This window comes from Cetorhinus maximus, unplaced genomic scaffold (genome assembly GCF_964194155.1).
Source record: "Cetorhinus maximus unplaced genomic scaffold, sCetMax3.hap1.1 HAP1_SCAFFOLD_2238, whole genome shotgun sequence".
NCBI classification, from domain to species: Eukaryota; Metazoa; Chordata; class Chondrichthyes; order Lamniformes; family Cetorhinidae; genus Cetorhinus; species Cetorhinus maximus.
In genome coordinates this window covers 22,238-34,260 of record NW_027598177.1, presented here as the reverse complement: position 1 = coordinate 34,260, position 12,023 = coordinate 22,238, and the positions used below count along the sequence as shown (strand labels likewise).

Here is a 12,023-nt window from a genome sequence, read left to right as displayed (position 1 = left end):
TTCTCACCTCGCATTTGCTTCTTTGGCAACTCACTTTCAATCTGTGGGGCCCTCTCGCTCTTGATCCTTTTACCAGCGGGCACAGAGCTTCTTCCCTCTCTACTCTGCCCTGCCTTCAACTTAGGGAAAGCTCGCCCCGAGGCACAAGGGCGGCCCGACGTGCATGCGTCCGCGCCGATCACAGGCCGCCGAGCCCAGCTTCCCGAGCAGGCTCCACTCGAATGGCCCAGCAACGCCGGGGTAGCTGAATGTGCTGGCCGACCGGCCTGGCTACCTTCTCCCTGCCCGCAAACGAGCCGGGGCACGCGGACCACGCGGACAGCAGCAGCAGCAGCAGCAGCAGCAGCAAAAAGATTGCGCCTCCGTTGTGTGGCAGAGTGAATGTGGAGAGTGGTGACGTGAGCAGCCTCTGCTGGCAGCAAAAGCCTACTGCACCTGGTATTCCCAGGCGGTCTCCCATCCAAGTACTCACCAGGCCTGAGTCTGCTTAGCTTCCGAGATCAGACGAGATCGGGCGTTTTCAGACTAGTATGGCCGTAGGCACTTGCCGCCTGCCTTTCTGACTAATTCAAGCCTCTCAGTCCAGCCCCTTCTTCTTTACCGTGGGTTTTCTTTTTTTTTCTCTCTCTCTCTCTCTCTTCTTCTTTCCCTCCTACTCCCTTTCATCCCTCCCCCACCTGGCTCCCTTCCTTCTCAGCCTCCCCCCACAGGCAAACTGCAAGCCCTACTTACGCCTCACCAGCCTCCAGCCTGCACCCTTGCTCCCGTTCAACATTCGTCCTCTCCGCACTGGGGGAAGCGTCAGGCACGCGCTACCATCCGCCTCTTGTGCCTTTGTCCCCGTACCCCTGCACCTTCTTTCTATCCAAATAATCATCCGACGCCCTCTCGAATGCCTCGATTCTACCTGCCTCCGCCACGCTTGCAGGCAGTCACGGCCTTCCGCACCTCAACCGCCCGTTGCGTCCACAAGCTTTTTCTCACCTCGCATTTGCTTCTTTGGCAACTCACTTTCAATCTGTGGGGCCCTCTCGCTCTTGATCCTTTTACCAGCGGGCACAGAGCTTCTTCCCTCTCTACTCTGCCCTGCCTTCAACTTAGGGAAAGCTCGCCCCGAGGCACAAGGGCGGCCCGACGTGCATGCGTCCGCGCCGATCACAGGCCGCCGAGCCCAGCTTCCCGAGCAGGCTCCACTCGAATGGCCCAGCAACGCCGGGGTAGCTGAATGTGCTGGCCGACCGGCCTGGCTACCTTCTCCCTGCCCGCAAACGAGCCGGGGCACGCGGACCACGCGGACAGCAGCAGCAGCAGCAGCAGCAGCAGCAGCAAAAAGATTGCGCCTCCGTTGTGTGGCAGAGTGAATGTGGAGAGTGGTGACGTGAGCAGCCTCTGCTGGCAGCAAAAGCCTACTGCACCTGGTATTCCCAGGCGGTCTCCCATCCAAGTACTAACCAGGCCTGAGTCTGCTTAGCTTCCGAGATCAGACGAGATCGGGCGTTTTCAGACTAGTATGGCCGTAGGCACTTGCCGCCTGCCTTTCTGGCTAATTCAAGCCTCTCAGTCCAGCCCCTTCTTCTTTACCGCGGGTTTTCTTTTTTTTTCTCTCTCTCTCTCTCTCTTCTTCTTTCCCTCCTACTCCCTTTCATCCCTCCCCCACCTGGCTCCCTTCCTTCTCAGCCTCCCCCCACAGGCAAACTGCAAGCCCTACTTACGCCTCACCAGCCTCCAGCCTGCACCCTTGCTCCCGTTCAACATTCGTCCTCTCCGCACTGGGGGAAGCGTCAGGCACGCGCTACCATCCGCCTCTTGTGCCTTTGTCCCCGTACCCCTGCACCTTCTTTCTATCCAAATAATCATCCGACGCCCTCTCGAATGCCTCGATTCTACCTGCCTCCGCCACGCTTGCAGGCAGTCACGGCCTTCCGCACCTCAACCGCCCGTTGCGTCCACAAGCTTTTTCTCACCTCGCATTTGCTTCTTTGGCAACTCACTTTCAATCTGTGGGGCCCTCTCGCTCTTGATCCTTTTACCAGCGGGCACAGAGCTTCTTCCCTCTCTACTCTGCCCTGCCTTCAACTTAGGGAAAGCTCGCCCCGAGGCACAAGGGCGGCCCGACGTGCATGCGTCCGCGCCGATCACAGGCCGCCGAGCCCAGCTTCCCGAGCAGGCTCCACTCGAATGGCCCAGCAACGCCGGGGTAGCTGAATGTGCTGGCCGACCGGCCTGGCTACCTTCTCCCTGCCCGCAAACGAGCCGGGGCACGCGGACCACGCGGACAGCAGCAGCAGCAGCAGCAGCAGCAGCAGCAAAAAGATTGCGCCTCCGTTGTGTGGCAGAGTGAATGTGGAGAGTGGTGACGTGAGCAGCCTCTGCTGGCAGCAAAAGCCTACTGCACCTGGTATTCCCAGGCGGTCTCCCATCCAAGTACTAACCAGGCCTGAGTCTGCTTAGCTTCCGAGATCAGACGAGATCGGGCGTTTTCAGACTAGTATGGCCGTAGGCACTTGCCGCCTGCCTTTCTGGCTAATTCAAGCCTCTCAGTCCAGCCCCTTCTTCTTTACCGCGGGTTTTCTTTTTTTTTCTCTCTCTCTCTCTCTCTTCTTCTTTCCCTCCTACTCCCTTTCATCCCTCCCCCACCTGGCTCCCTTCCTTCTCAGCCTCCCCCCACAGGCAAACTGCAAGCCCTACTTACGCCTCACCAGCCTCCAGCCTGCACCCTTGCTCCCGTTCAACATTCGTCCTCTCCGCACTGGGGGAAGCGTCAGGCACGCGCTACCATCCGCCTCTTGTGCCTTTGTCCCCGTACCCCTGCACCTTCTTTCTATCCAAATAATCATCCGACGCCCTCTCGAATGCCTCGATTCTACCTGCCTCCGCCACGCTTGCAGGCAGTCACGGCCTTCCGCACCTCAACCGCCCGTTGCGTCCACAAGCTTTTTCTCACCTCGCATTTGCTTCTTTGGCAACTCACTTTCAATCTGTGGGGCCCTCTCGCTCTTGATCCTTTTACCAGCGGGCACAGAGCTTCTTCCCTCTCTACTCTGCCCTGCCTTCAACTTAGGGAAAGCTCGCCCCGAGGCACAAGGGCGGCCCGACGTGCATGCGTCCGCGCCGATCACAGGCCGCCGAGCCCAGCTTCCCGAGCAGGCTCCACTCGAATGGCCCAGCAACGCCGGGGTAGCTGAATGTGCTGGCCGACCGGCCTGGCTACCTTCTCCCTGCCCGCAAACGAGCCGGGGCACGCGGACCACGCGGACAGCAGCAGCAGCAGCAGCAGCAGCAGCAGCAAAAAGATTGCGCCTCCGTTGTGTGGCAGAGTGAATGTGGAGAGTGGTGACGTGAGCAGCCTCTGCTGGCAGCAAAAGCCTACTGCACCTGGTATTCCCAGGCGGTCTCCCATCCAAGTACTAACCAGGCCTGAGTCTGCTTAGCTTCCGAGATCAGACGAGATCGGGCGTTTTCAGACTAGTATGGCCGTAGGCACTTGCCGCCTGCCTTTCTGGCTAATTCAAGCCTCTCAGTCCAGCCCCTTCTTCTTTACCGCGGGTTTTCTTTTTTTTTCTCTCTCTCTCTCTCTCTTCTTCTTTCCCTCCTACTCCCTTTCATCCCTCCCCCACCTGGCTCCCTTCCTTCTCAGCCTCCCCCCACAGGCAAACTGCAAGCCCTACTTACGCCTCACCAGCCTCCAGCCTGCACCCTTGCTCCCGTTCAACATTCGTCCTCTCCGCACTGGGGGAAGCGTCAGGCACGCGCTACCATCCGCCTCTTGTGCCTTTGTCCCCGTACCCCTGCACCTTCTTTCTATCCAAATAATCATCCGACGCCCTCTCGAATGCCTCGATTCTACCTGCCTCCGCCACGCTTGCAGGCAGTCACGGCCTTCCGCACCTCAACCGCCCGTTGCGTCCACAAGCTTTTTCTCACCTCGCATTTGCTTCTTTGGCAACTCACTTTCAATCTGTGGGGCCCTCTCGCTCTTGATCCTTTTACCAGCGGGCACAGAGCTTCTTCCCTCTCTACTCTGCCCTGCCTTCAACTTAGGGAAAGCTCGCCCCGAGGCACAAGGGCGGCCCGACGTGCATGCGTCCGCGCCGATCACAGGCCGCCGAGCCCAGCTTCCCGAGCAGGCTCCACTCGAATGGCCCAGCAACGCCGGGGTAGCTGAATGTGCTGGCCGACCGGCCTGGCTACCTTCTCCCTGCCCGCAAACGAGCCGGGGCACGCGGACCACGCGGACAGCAGCAGCAGCAGCAGCAGCAGCAGCAGCAAAAAGATTGCGCCTCCGTTGTGTGGCAGAGTGAATGTGGAGAGTGGTGACGTGAGCAGCCTCTGCTGGCAGCAAAAGCCTACTGCACCTGGTATTCCCAGGCGGTCTCCCATCCAAGTACTAACCAGGCCTGAGTCTGCTTAGCTTCCGAGATCAGACGAGATCGGGCGTTTTCAGACTAGTATGGCCGTAGGCACTTGCCGCCTGCCTTTCTGGCTAATTCAAGCCTCTCAGTCCAGCCCCTTCTTCTTTACCGCGGGTTTTCTTTTTTTTTCTCTCTCTCTCTCTCTCTTCTTCTTTCCCTCCTACTCCCTTTCATCCCTCCCCCACCTGGCTCCCTTCCTTCTCAGCCTCCCCCCACAGGCAAACTGCAAGCCCTACTTACGCCTCACCAGCCTCCAGCCTGCACCCTTGCTCCCGTTCAACATTCGTCCTCTCCGCACTGGGGGAAGCGTCAGGCACGCGCTACCATCCGCCTCTTGTGCCTTTGTCCCCGTACCCCTGCACCTTCTTTCTATCCAAATAATCATCCGACGCCCTCTCGAATGCCTCGATTCTACCTGCCTCCGCCACGCTTGCAGGCAGTCACGGCCTTCCGCACCTCAACCGCCCGTTGCGTCCACAAGCTTTTTCTCACCTCGCATTTGCTTCTTTGGCAACTCACTTTCAATCTGTGGGGCCCTCTCGCTCTTGATCCTTTTACCAGCGGGCACAGAGCTTCTTCCCTCTCTACTCTGCCCTGCCTTCAACTTAGGGAAAGCTCGCCCCGAGGCACAAGGGCGGCCCGACGTGCATGCGTCCGCGCCGATCACAGGCCGCCGAGCCCAGCTTCCCGAGCAGGCTCCACTCGAATGGCCCAGCAACGCCGGGGTAGCTGAATGTGCTGGCCGACCGGCCTGGCTACCTTCTCCCTGCCCGCAAACGAGCCGGGGCACGCGGACCACGCGGACAGCAGCAGCAGCAGCAGCAGCAGCAGCAAAAAGATTGCGCCTCCGTTGTGTGGCAGAGTGAATGTGGAGAGTGGTGACGTGAGCAGCCTCTGCTGGCAGCAAAAGCCTACTGCACCTGGTATTCCCAGGCGGTCTCCCATCCAAGTACTCACCAGGCCTGAGTCTGCTTAGCTTCCGAGATCAGACGAGATCGGGCGTTTTCAGACTAGTATGGCCGTAGGCACTTGCCGCCTGCCTTTCTGGCTAATTCAAGCCTCTCAGTCCAGCCCCTTCTTCTTTACCGTGGGTTTTCTTTTTTTTTCTCTCTCTCTCTCTCTCTTCTTCTTTCCCTCCTACTCCCTTTCATCCCTCCCCCACCTGGCTCCCTTCCTTCTCAGCCTCCCCCCACAGGCAAACTGCAAGCCCTACTTACGCCTCACCAGCCTCCAGCCTGCACCCTTGCTCCCGTTCAACATTCGTCCTCTCCGCACTGGGGGAAGCGTCAGGCACGCGCTACCATCCGCCTCTTGTGCCTTTGTCCCCGTACCCCTGCACCTTCTTTCTATCCAAATAATCATCCGACGCCCTCTCGAATGCCTCGATTCTACCTGCCTCCGCCACGCTTGCAGGCAGTCACGGCCTTCCGCACCTCAACCGCCCGTTGCGTCCACAAGCTTTTTCTCACCTCGCATTTGCTTCTTTGGCAACTCACTTTCAATCTGTGGGGCCCTCTCGCTCTTGATCCTTTTACCAGCGGGCACAGAGCTTCTTCCCTCTCTACTCTGCCCTGCCTTCAACTTAGGGAAAGCTCGCCCCGAGGCACAAGGGCGGCCCGACGTGCATGCGTCCGCGCCGATCACAGGCCGCCGAGCCCAGCTTCCCGAGCAGGCTCCACTCGAATGGCCCAGCAACGCCGGGGTAGCTGAATGTGCTGGCCGACCGGCCTGGCTACCTTCTCCCTGCCCGCAAACGAGCCGGGGCACGCGGACCACGCGGACAGCAGCAGCAGCAGCAGCAGCAGCAGCAAAAAGATTGCGCCTCCGTTGTGTGGCAGAGTGAATGTGGAGAGTGGTGACGTGAGCAGCCTCTGCTGGCAGCAAAAGCCTACTGCACCTGGTATTCCCAGGCGGTCTCCCATCCAAGTACTCACCAGGCCTGAGTCTGCTTAGCTTCCGAGATCAGACGAGATCGGGCGTTTTCAGACTAGTATGGCCGTAGGCACTTGCCGCCTGCCTTTCTGGCTAATTCAAGCCTCTCAGTCCAGCCCCTTCTTCTTTACCGTGGGTTTTCTTTTTTTTTCTCTCTCTCTCTCTCTCTTCTTCTTTCCCTCCTACTCCCTTTCATCCCTCCCCCACCTGGCTCCCTTCCTTCTCAGCCTCCCCCCACAGGCAAACTGCAAGCCCTACTTACGCCTCACCAGCCTCCAGCCTGCACCCTTGCTCCCGTTCAACATTCGTCCTCTCCGCACTGGGGGAAGCGTCAGGCACGCGCTACCATCCGCCTCTTGTGCCTTTGTCCCCGTACCCCTGCACCTTCTTTCTATCCAAATAATCATCCGACGCCCTCTCGAATGCCTCGATTCTACCTGCCTCCGCCACGCTTGCAGGCAGTCACGGCCTTCCGCACCTCAACCGCCCGTTGCGTCCACAAGCTTTTTCTCACCTCGCATTTGCTTCTTTGGCAACTCACTTTCAATCTGTGGGGCCCTCTCGCTCTTGATCCTTTTACCAGCGGGCACAGAGCTTCTTCCCTCTCTACTCTGCCCTGCCTTCAACTTAGGGAAAGCTCGCCCCGAGGCACAAGGGCGGCCCGACGTGCATGCGTCCGCGCCGATCACAGGCCGCCGAGCCCAGCTTCCCGAGCAGGCTCCACTCGAATGGCCCAGCAACGCCGGGGTAGCTGAATGTGCTGGCCGACCGGCCTGGCTACCTTCTCCCTGCCCGCAAACGAGCCGGGGCACGCGGACCACGCGGACAGCAGCAGCAGCAGCAGCAGCAGCAGCAGCAAAAAGATTGCGCCTCCGTTGTGTGGCAGAGTGAATGTGGAGAGTGGTGACGTGAGCAGCCTCTGCTGGCAGCAAAAGCCTACTGCACCTGGTATTCCCAGGCGGTCTCCCATCCAAGTACTAACCAGGCCTGAGTCTGCTTAGCTTCCGAGATCAGACGAGATCGGGCGTTTTCAGACTAGTATGGCCGTAGGCACTTGCCGCCTGCCTTTCTGGCTAATTCAAGCCTCTCAGTCCAGCCCCTTCTTCTTTACCGCGGGTTTTCTTTTTTTTTCTCTCTCTCTCTCTCTCTTCTTCTTTCCCTCCTACTCCCTTTCATCCCTCCCCCACCTGGCTCCCTTCCTTCTCAGCCTCCCCCCACAGGCAAACTGCAAGCCCTACTTACGCCTCACCAGCCTCCAGCCTGCACCCTTGCTCCCGTTCAACATTCGTCCTCTCCGCACTGGGGGAAGCGTCAGGCACGCGCTACCATCCGCCTCTTGTGCCTTTGTCCCCGTACCCCTGCACCTTCTTTCTATCCAAATAATCATCCGACGCCCTCTCGAATGCCTCGATTCTACCTGCCTCCGCCACGCTTGCAGGCAGTCACGGCCTTCCGCACCTCAACCGCCCGTTGCGTCCACAAGCTTTTTCTCACCTCGCATTTGCTTCTTTGGCAACTCACTTTCAATCTGTGGGGCCCTCTCGCTCTTGATCCTTTTACCAGCGGGCACAGAGCTTCTTCCCTCTCTACTCTGCCCTGCCTTCAACTTAGGGAAAGCTCGCCCCGAGGCACAAGGGCGGCCCGACGTGCATGCGTCCGCGCCGATCACAGGCCGCCGAGCCCAGCTTCCCGAGCAGGCTCCACTCGAATGGCCCAGCAACGCCGGGGTAGCTGAATGTGCTGGCCGACCGGCCTGGCTACCTTCTCCCTGCCCGCAAACGAGCCGGGGCATGCGGACCACGCGGACAGCAGCAGCAGCAGCAGCAGCAGCAGCAAAAAGATTGCGCCTCCGTTGTGTGGCAGAGTGAATGTGGAGAGTGGTGACGTGAGCAGCCTCTGCTGGCAGCAAAAGCCTACTGCACCTGGTATTCCCAGGCGGTCTCCCATCCAAGTACTAACCAGGCCTGAGTCTGCTTAGCTTCCGAGATCAGACGAGATCGGGCGTTTTCAGACTAGTATGGCCGTAGGCACTTGCCGCCTGCCTTTCTGGCTAATTCAAGCCTCTCAGTCCAGCCCCTTCTTCTTTACCGCGGGTTTTCTTTTTTTTTCTCTCTCTCTCTCTCTCTTCTTCTTTCCCTCCTACTCCCTTTCATCCCTCCCCCACCTGGCTCCCTTCCTTCTCAGCCTCCCCCCACAGGCAAACTGCAAGCCCTACTTACGCCTCACCAGCCTCCAGCCTGCACCCTTGCTCCCGTTCAACATTCGTCCTCTCCGCACTGGGGGAAGCGTCAGGCACGCGCTACCATCCGCCTCTTGTGCCTTTGTCCCCGTACCCCTGCACCTTCTTTCTATCCAAATAATCATCCGACGCCCTCTCGAATGCCTCGATTCTACCTGCCTCCGCCACGCTTGCAGGCAGTCACGGCCTTCCGCACCTCAACCGCCCGTTGCGTCCACAAGCTTTTTCTCACCTCGCATTTGCTTCTTTGGCAACTCACTTTCAATCTGTGGGGCCCTCTCGCTCTTGATCCTTTTACCAGCGGGCACAGAGCTTCTTCCCTCTCTACTCTGCCCTGCCTTCAACTTAGGGAAAGCTCGCCCCGAGGCACAAGGGCGGCCCGACGTGCATGCGTCCGCGCCGATCACAGGCCGCCGAGCCCAGCTTCCCGAGCAGGCTCCACTCGAATGGCCCAGCAACGCCGGGGTAGCTGAATGTGCTGGCCGACCGGCCTGGCTACCTTCTCCCTGCCCGCAAACGAGCCGGGGCACGCGGACCACGCGGACAGCAGCAGCAGCAGCAGCAGCAGCAGCAAAAAGATTGCGCCTCCGTTGTGTGGCAGAGTGAATGTGGAGAGTGGTGACGTGAGCAGCCTCTGCTGGCAGCAAAAGCCTACTGCACCTGGTATTCCCAGGCGGTCTCCCATCCAAGTACTCACCAGGCCTGAGTCTGCTTAGCTTCCGAGATCAGACGAGATCGGGCGTTTTCAGACTAGTATGGCCGTAGGCACTTGCCGCCTGCCTTTCTGACTAATTCAAGCCTCTCAGTCCAGCCCCTTCTTCTTTACCGTGGGTTTTCTTTTTTTTTCTCTCTCTCTCTCTCTCTTCTTCTTTCCCTCCTACTCCCTTTCATCCCTCCCCCACCTGGCTCCCTTCCTTCTCAGCCTCCCCCCACAGGCAAACTGCAAGCCCTACTTACGCCTCACCAGCCTCCAGCCTGCACCCTTGCTCCCGTTCAACATTCGTCCTCTCCGCACTGGGGGAAGCGTCAGGCACGCGCTACCATCCGCCTCTTGTGCCTTTGTCCCCGTACCCCTGCACCTTCTTTCTATCCAAATAATCATCCGACGCCCTCTCGAATGCCTCGATTCTACCTGCCTCCGCCACGCTTGCAGGCAGTCACGGCCTTCCGCACCTCAACCGCCCGTTGCGTCCACAAGCTTTTTCTCACCTCGCATTTGCTTCTTTGGCAACTCACTTTCAATCTGTGGGGCCCTCTCGCTCTTGATCCTTTTACCAGCGGGCACAGAGCTTCTTCCCTCTCTACTCTGCCCTGCCTTCAACTTAGGGAAAGCTCGCCCCGAGGCACAAGGGCGGCCCGACGTGCATGCGTCCGCGCCGATCACAGGCCGCCGAGCCCAGCTTCCCGAGCAGGCTCCACTCGAATGGCCCAGCAACGCCGGGGTAGCTGAATGTGCTGGCCGACCGGCCTGGCTACCTTCTCCCTGCCCGCAAACGAGCCGGGGCACGCGGACCACGCGGACAGCAGCAGCAGCAGCAGCAGCAGCAGCAAAAAGATTGCGCCTCCGTTGTGTGGCAGAGTGAATGTGGAGAGTGGTGACGTGAGCAGCCTCTGCTGGCAGCAAAAGCCTACTGCACCTGGTATTCCCAGGCGGTCTCCCATCCAAGTACTCACCAGGCCTGAGTCTGCTTAGCTTCCGAGATCAGACGAGATCGGGCGTTTTCAGACTAGTATGGCCGTAGGCACTTGCCGCCTGCCTTTCTGACTAATTCAAGCCTCTCAGTCCAGCCCCTTCTTCTTTACCGTGGGTTTTCTTTTTTTTTCTCTCTCTCTCTCTCTCTTCTTCTTTCCCTCCTACTCCCTTTCATCCCTCCCCCACCTGGCTCCCTTCCTTCTCAGCCTCCCCCCACAGGCAAACTGCAAGCCCTACTTACGCCTCACCAGCCTCCAGCCTGCACCCTTGCTCCCGTTCAACATTCGTCCTCTCCGCACTGGGGGAAGCGTCAGGCACGCGCTACCATCCGCCTCTTGTGCCTTTGTCCCCGTACCCCTGCACCTTCTTTCTATCCAAATAATCATCCGACGCCCTCTCGAATGCCTCGATTCTACCTGCCTCCGCCACGCTTGCAGGCAGTCACGGCCTTCCGCACCTCAACCGCCCGTTGCGTCCACAAGCTTTTTCTCACCTCGCATTTGCTTCTTTGGCAACTCACTTTCAATCTGTGGGGCCCTCTCGCTCTTGATCCTTTTACCAGCGGGCACAGAGCTTCTTCCCTCTCTACTCTGCCCTGCCTTCAACTTAGGGAAAGCTCGCCCCGAGGCACAAGGGCGGCCCGACGTGCATGCGTCCGCGCCGATCACAGGCCGCCGAGCCCAGCTTCCCGAGCAGGCTCCACTCGAATGGCCCAGCAACGCCGGGGTAGCTGAATGTGCTGGCCGACCGGCCTGGCTACCTTCTCCCTGCCCGCAAACGAGCCGGGGCACGCGGACCACGCGGACAGCAGCAGCAGCAGCAGCAGCAGCAGCAGCAAAAAGATTGCGCCTCCGTTGTGTGGCAGAGTGAATGTGGAGAGTGGTGACGTGAGCAGCCTCTGCTGGCAGCAAAAGCCTACTGCACCTGGTATTCCCAGGCGGTCTCCCATCCAAGTACTAACCAGGCCTGAGTCTGCTTAGCTTCCGAGATCAGACGAGATCGGGCGTTTTCAGACTAGTATGGCCGTAGGCACTTGCCGCCTGCCTTTCTGGCTAATTCAAGCCTCTCAGTCCAGCCCCTTCTTCTTTACCGCGGGTTTTCTTTTTTTTTCTCTCTCTCTCTCTCTCTTCTTCTTTCCCTCCTACTCCCTTTCATCCCTCCCCCACCTGGCTCCCTTCCTTCTCAGCCTCCCCCCACAGGCAAACTGCAAGCCCTACTTACGCCTCACCAGCCTCCAGCCTGCACCCTTGCTCCCGTTCAACATTCGTCCTCTCCGCACTGGGGGAAGCGTCAGGCACGCGCTACCATCCGCCTCTTGTGCCTTTGTCCCCGTACCCCTGCACCTTCTTTCTATCCAAATAATCATCCGACGCCCTCTCGAATGCCTCGATTCTACCTGCCTCCGCCACGCTTGCAGGCAGTCACGGCCTTCCGCACCTCAACCGCCCGTTGCGTCCACAAGCTTTTTCTCACCTCGCATTTGCTTCTTTGGCAACTCACTTTCAATCTGTGGGGCCCTCTCGCTCTTGATCCTTTTACCAGCGGGCACAGAGCTTCTTCCCTCTCTACTCTGCCCTGCCTTCAACTTAGGGAAAGCTCGCCCCGAGGCACAAGGGCGGCCCGACGTGCATGCGTCCGCGCCGATCACAGGCCGCCGAGCCCAGCTTCCCGAGCAGGCTCCACTCGAATGGCCCAGCAACGCCGGGGTAGCTGAATGTGCTGGCCGACCGGCCTGGCTACCTTCTCC

General features: G+C 59.3%; 12 non-coding genes across 12 annotated transcripts; all 12 read right to left on the bottom strand.

The window, feature by feature from the left end:
- Positions 1-423: 423 nt before the first annotated feature.
- LOC144677135 (5S ribosomal RNA) lies at positions 424-542 on the bottom strand. Its single transcript, XR_013575540.1, has one exon. It is a non-coding gene; the product is annotated as a 5S ribosomal RNA (ribosomal RNA).
- Positions 543-1,403: 861 nt separating this feature from the next.
- On the bottom strand, positions 1,404-1,522 carry LOC144677111 (5S ribosomal RNA). The gene has a single exon (XR_013575517.1). It is a non-coding gene; the product is annotated as a 5S ribosomal RNA (ribosomal RNA).
- An 861-nt stretch (positions 1,523-2,383) lies between these two features.
- LOC144677109 (5S ribosomal RNA) lies at positions 2,384-2,502 on the bottom strand. The gene has a single exon (XR_013575515.1). It is a non-coding gene; the product is annotated as a 5S ribosomal RNA (ribosomal RNA).
- Positions 2,503-3,363: 861 nt separating this feature from the next.
- LOC144677108 (5S ribosomal RNA) lies at positions 3,364-3,482 on the bottom strand. The gene has a single exon (XR_013575514.1). It is a non-coding gene; the product is annotated as a 5S ribosomal RNA (ribosomal RNA).
- An 861-nt stretch (positions 3,483-4,343) lies between these two features.
- LOC144677107 (5S ribosomal RNA) lies at positions 4,344-4,462 on the bottom strand. The gene has a single exon (XR_013575513.1). It is a non-coding gene; the product is annotated as a 5S ribosomal RNA (ribosomal RNA).
- Positions 4,463-5,320: 858 nt separating this feature from the next.
- LOC144677134 (5S ribosomal RNA) lies at positions 5,321-5,439 on the bottom strand. Its single transcript, XR_013575539.1, has one exon. It is a non-coding gene; the product is annotated as a 5S ribosomal RNA (ribosomal RNA).
- Positions 5,440-6,297: 858 nt separating this feature from the next.
- Positions 6,298-6,416, bottom strand: LOC144677132 (5S ribosomal RNA). Its single transcript, XR_013575537.1, has one exon. It is a non-coding gene; the product is annotated as a 5S ribosomal RNA (ribosomal RNA).
- Positions 6,417-7,277: 861 nt separating this feature from the next.
- Positions 7,278-7,396, bottom strand: LOC144677106 (5S ribosomal RNA). The gene has a single exon (XR_013575512.1). It is a non-coding gene; the product is annotated as a 5S ribosomal RNA (ribosomal RNA).
- Positions 7,397-8,254: 858 nt separating this feature from the next.
- LOC144677105 (5S ribosomal RNA) lies at positions 8,255-8,373 on the bottom strand. The gene has a single exon (XR_013575511.1). It is a non-coding gene; the product is annotated as a 5S ribosomal RNA (ribosomal RNA).
- An 858-nt stretch (positions 8,374-9,231) lies between these two features.
- On the bottom strand, positions 9,232-9,350 carry LOC144677131 (5S ribosomal RNA). Its single transcript, XR_013575536.1, has one exon. It is a non-coding gene; the product is annotated as a 5S ribosomal RNA (ribosomal RNA).
- An 858-nt stretch (positions 9,351-10,208) lies between these two features.
- Positions 10,209-10,327, bottom strand: LOC144677130 (5S ribosomal RNA). The gene has a single exon (XR_013575535.1). It is a non-coding gene; the product is annotated as a 5S ribosomal RNA (ribosomal RNA).
- Positions 10,328-11,188: 861 nt separating this feature from the next.
- On the bottom strand, positions 11,189-11,307 carry LOC144677104 (5S ribosomal RNA). The gene has a single exon (XR_013575510.1). It is a non-coding gene; the product is annotated as a 5S ribosomal RNA (ribosomal RNA).
- Positions 11,308-12,023: the final 716 nt, after the last annotated feature.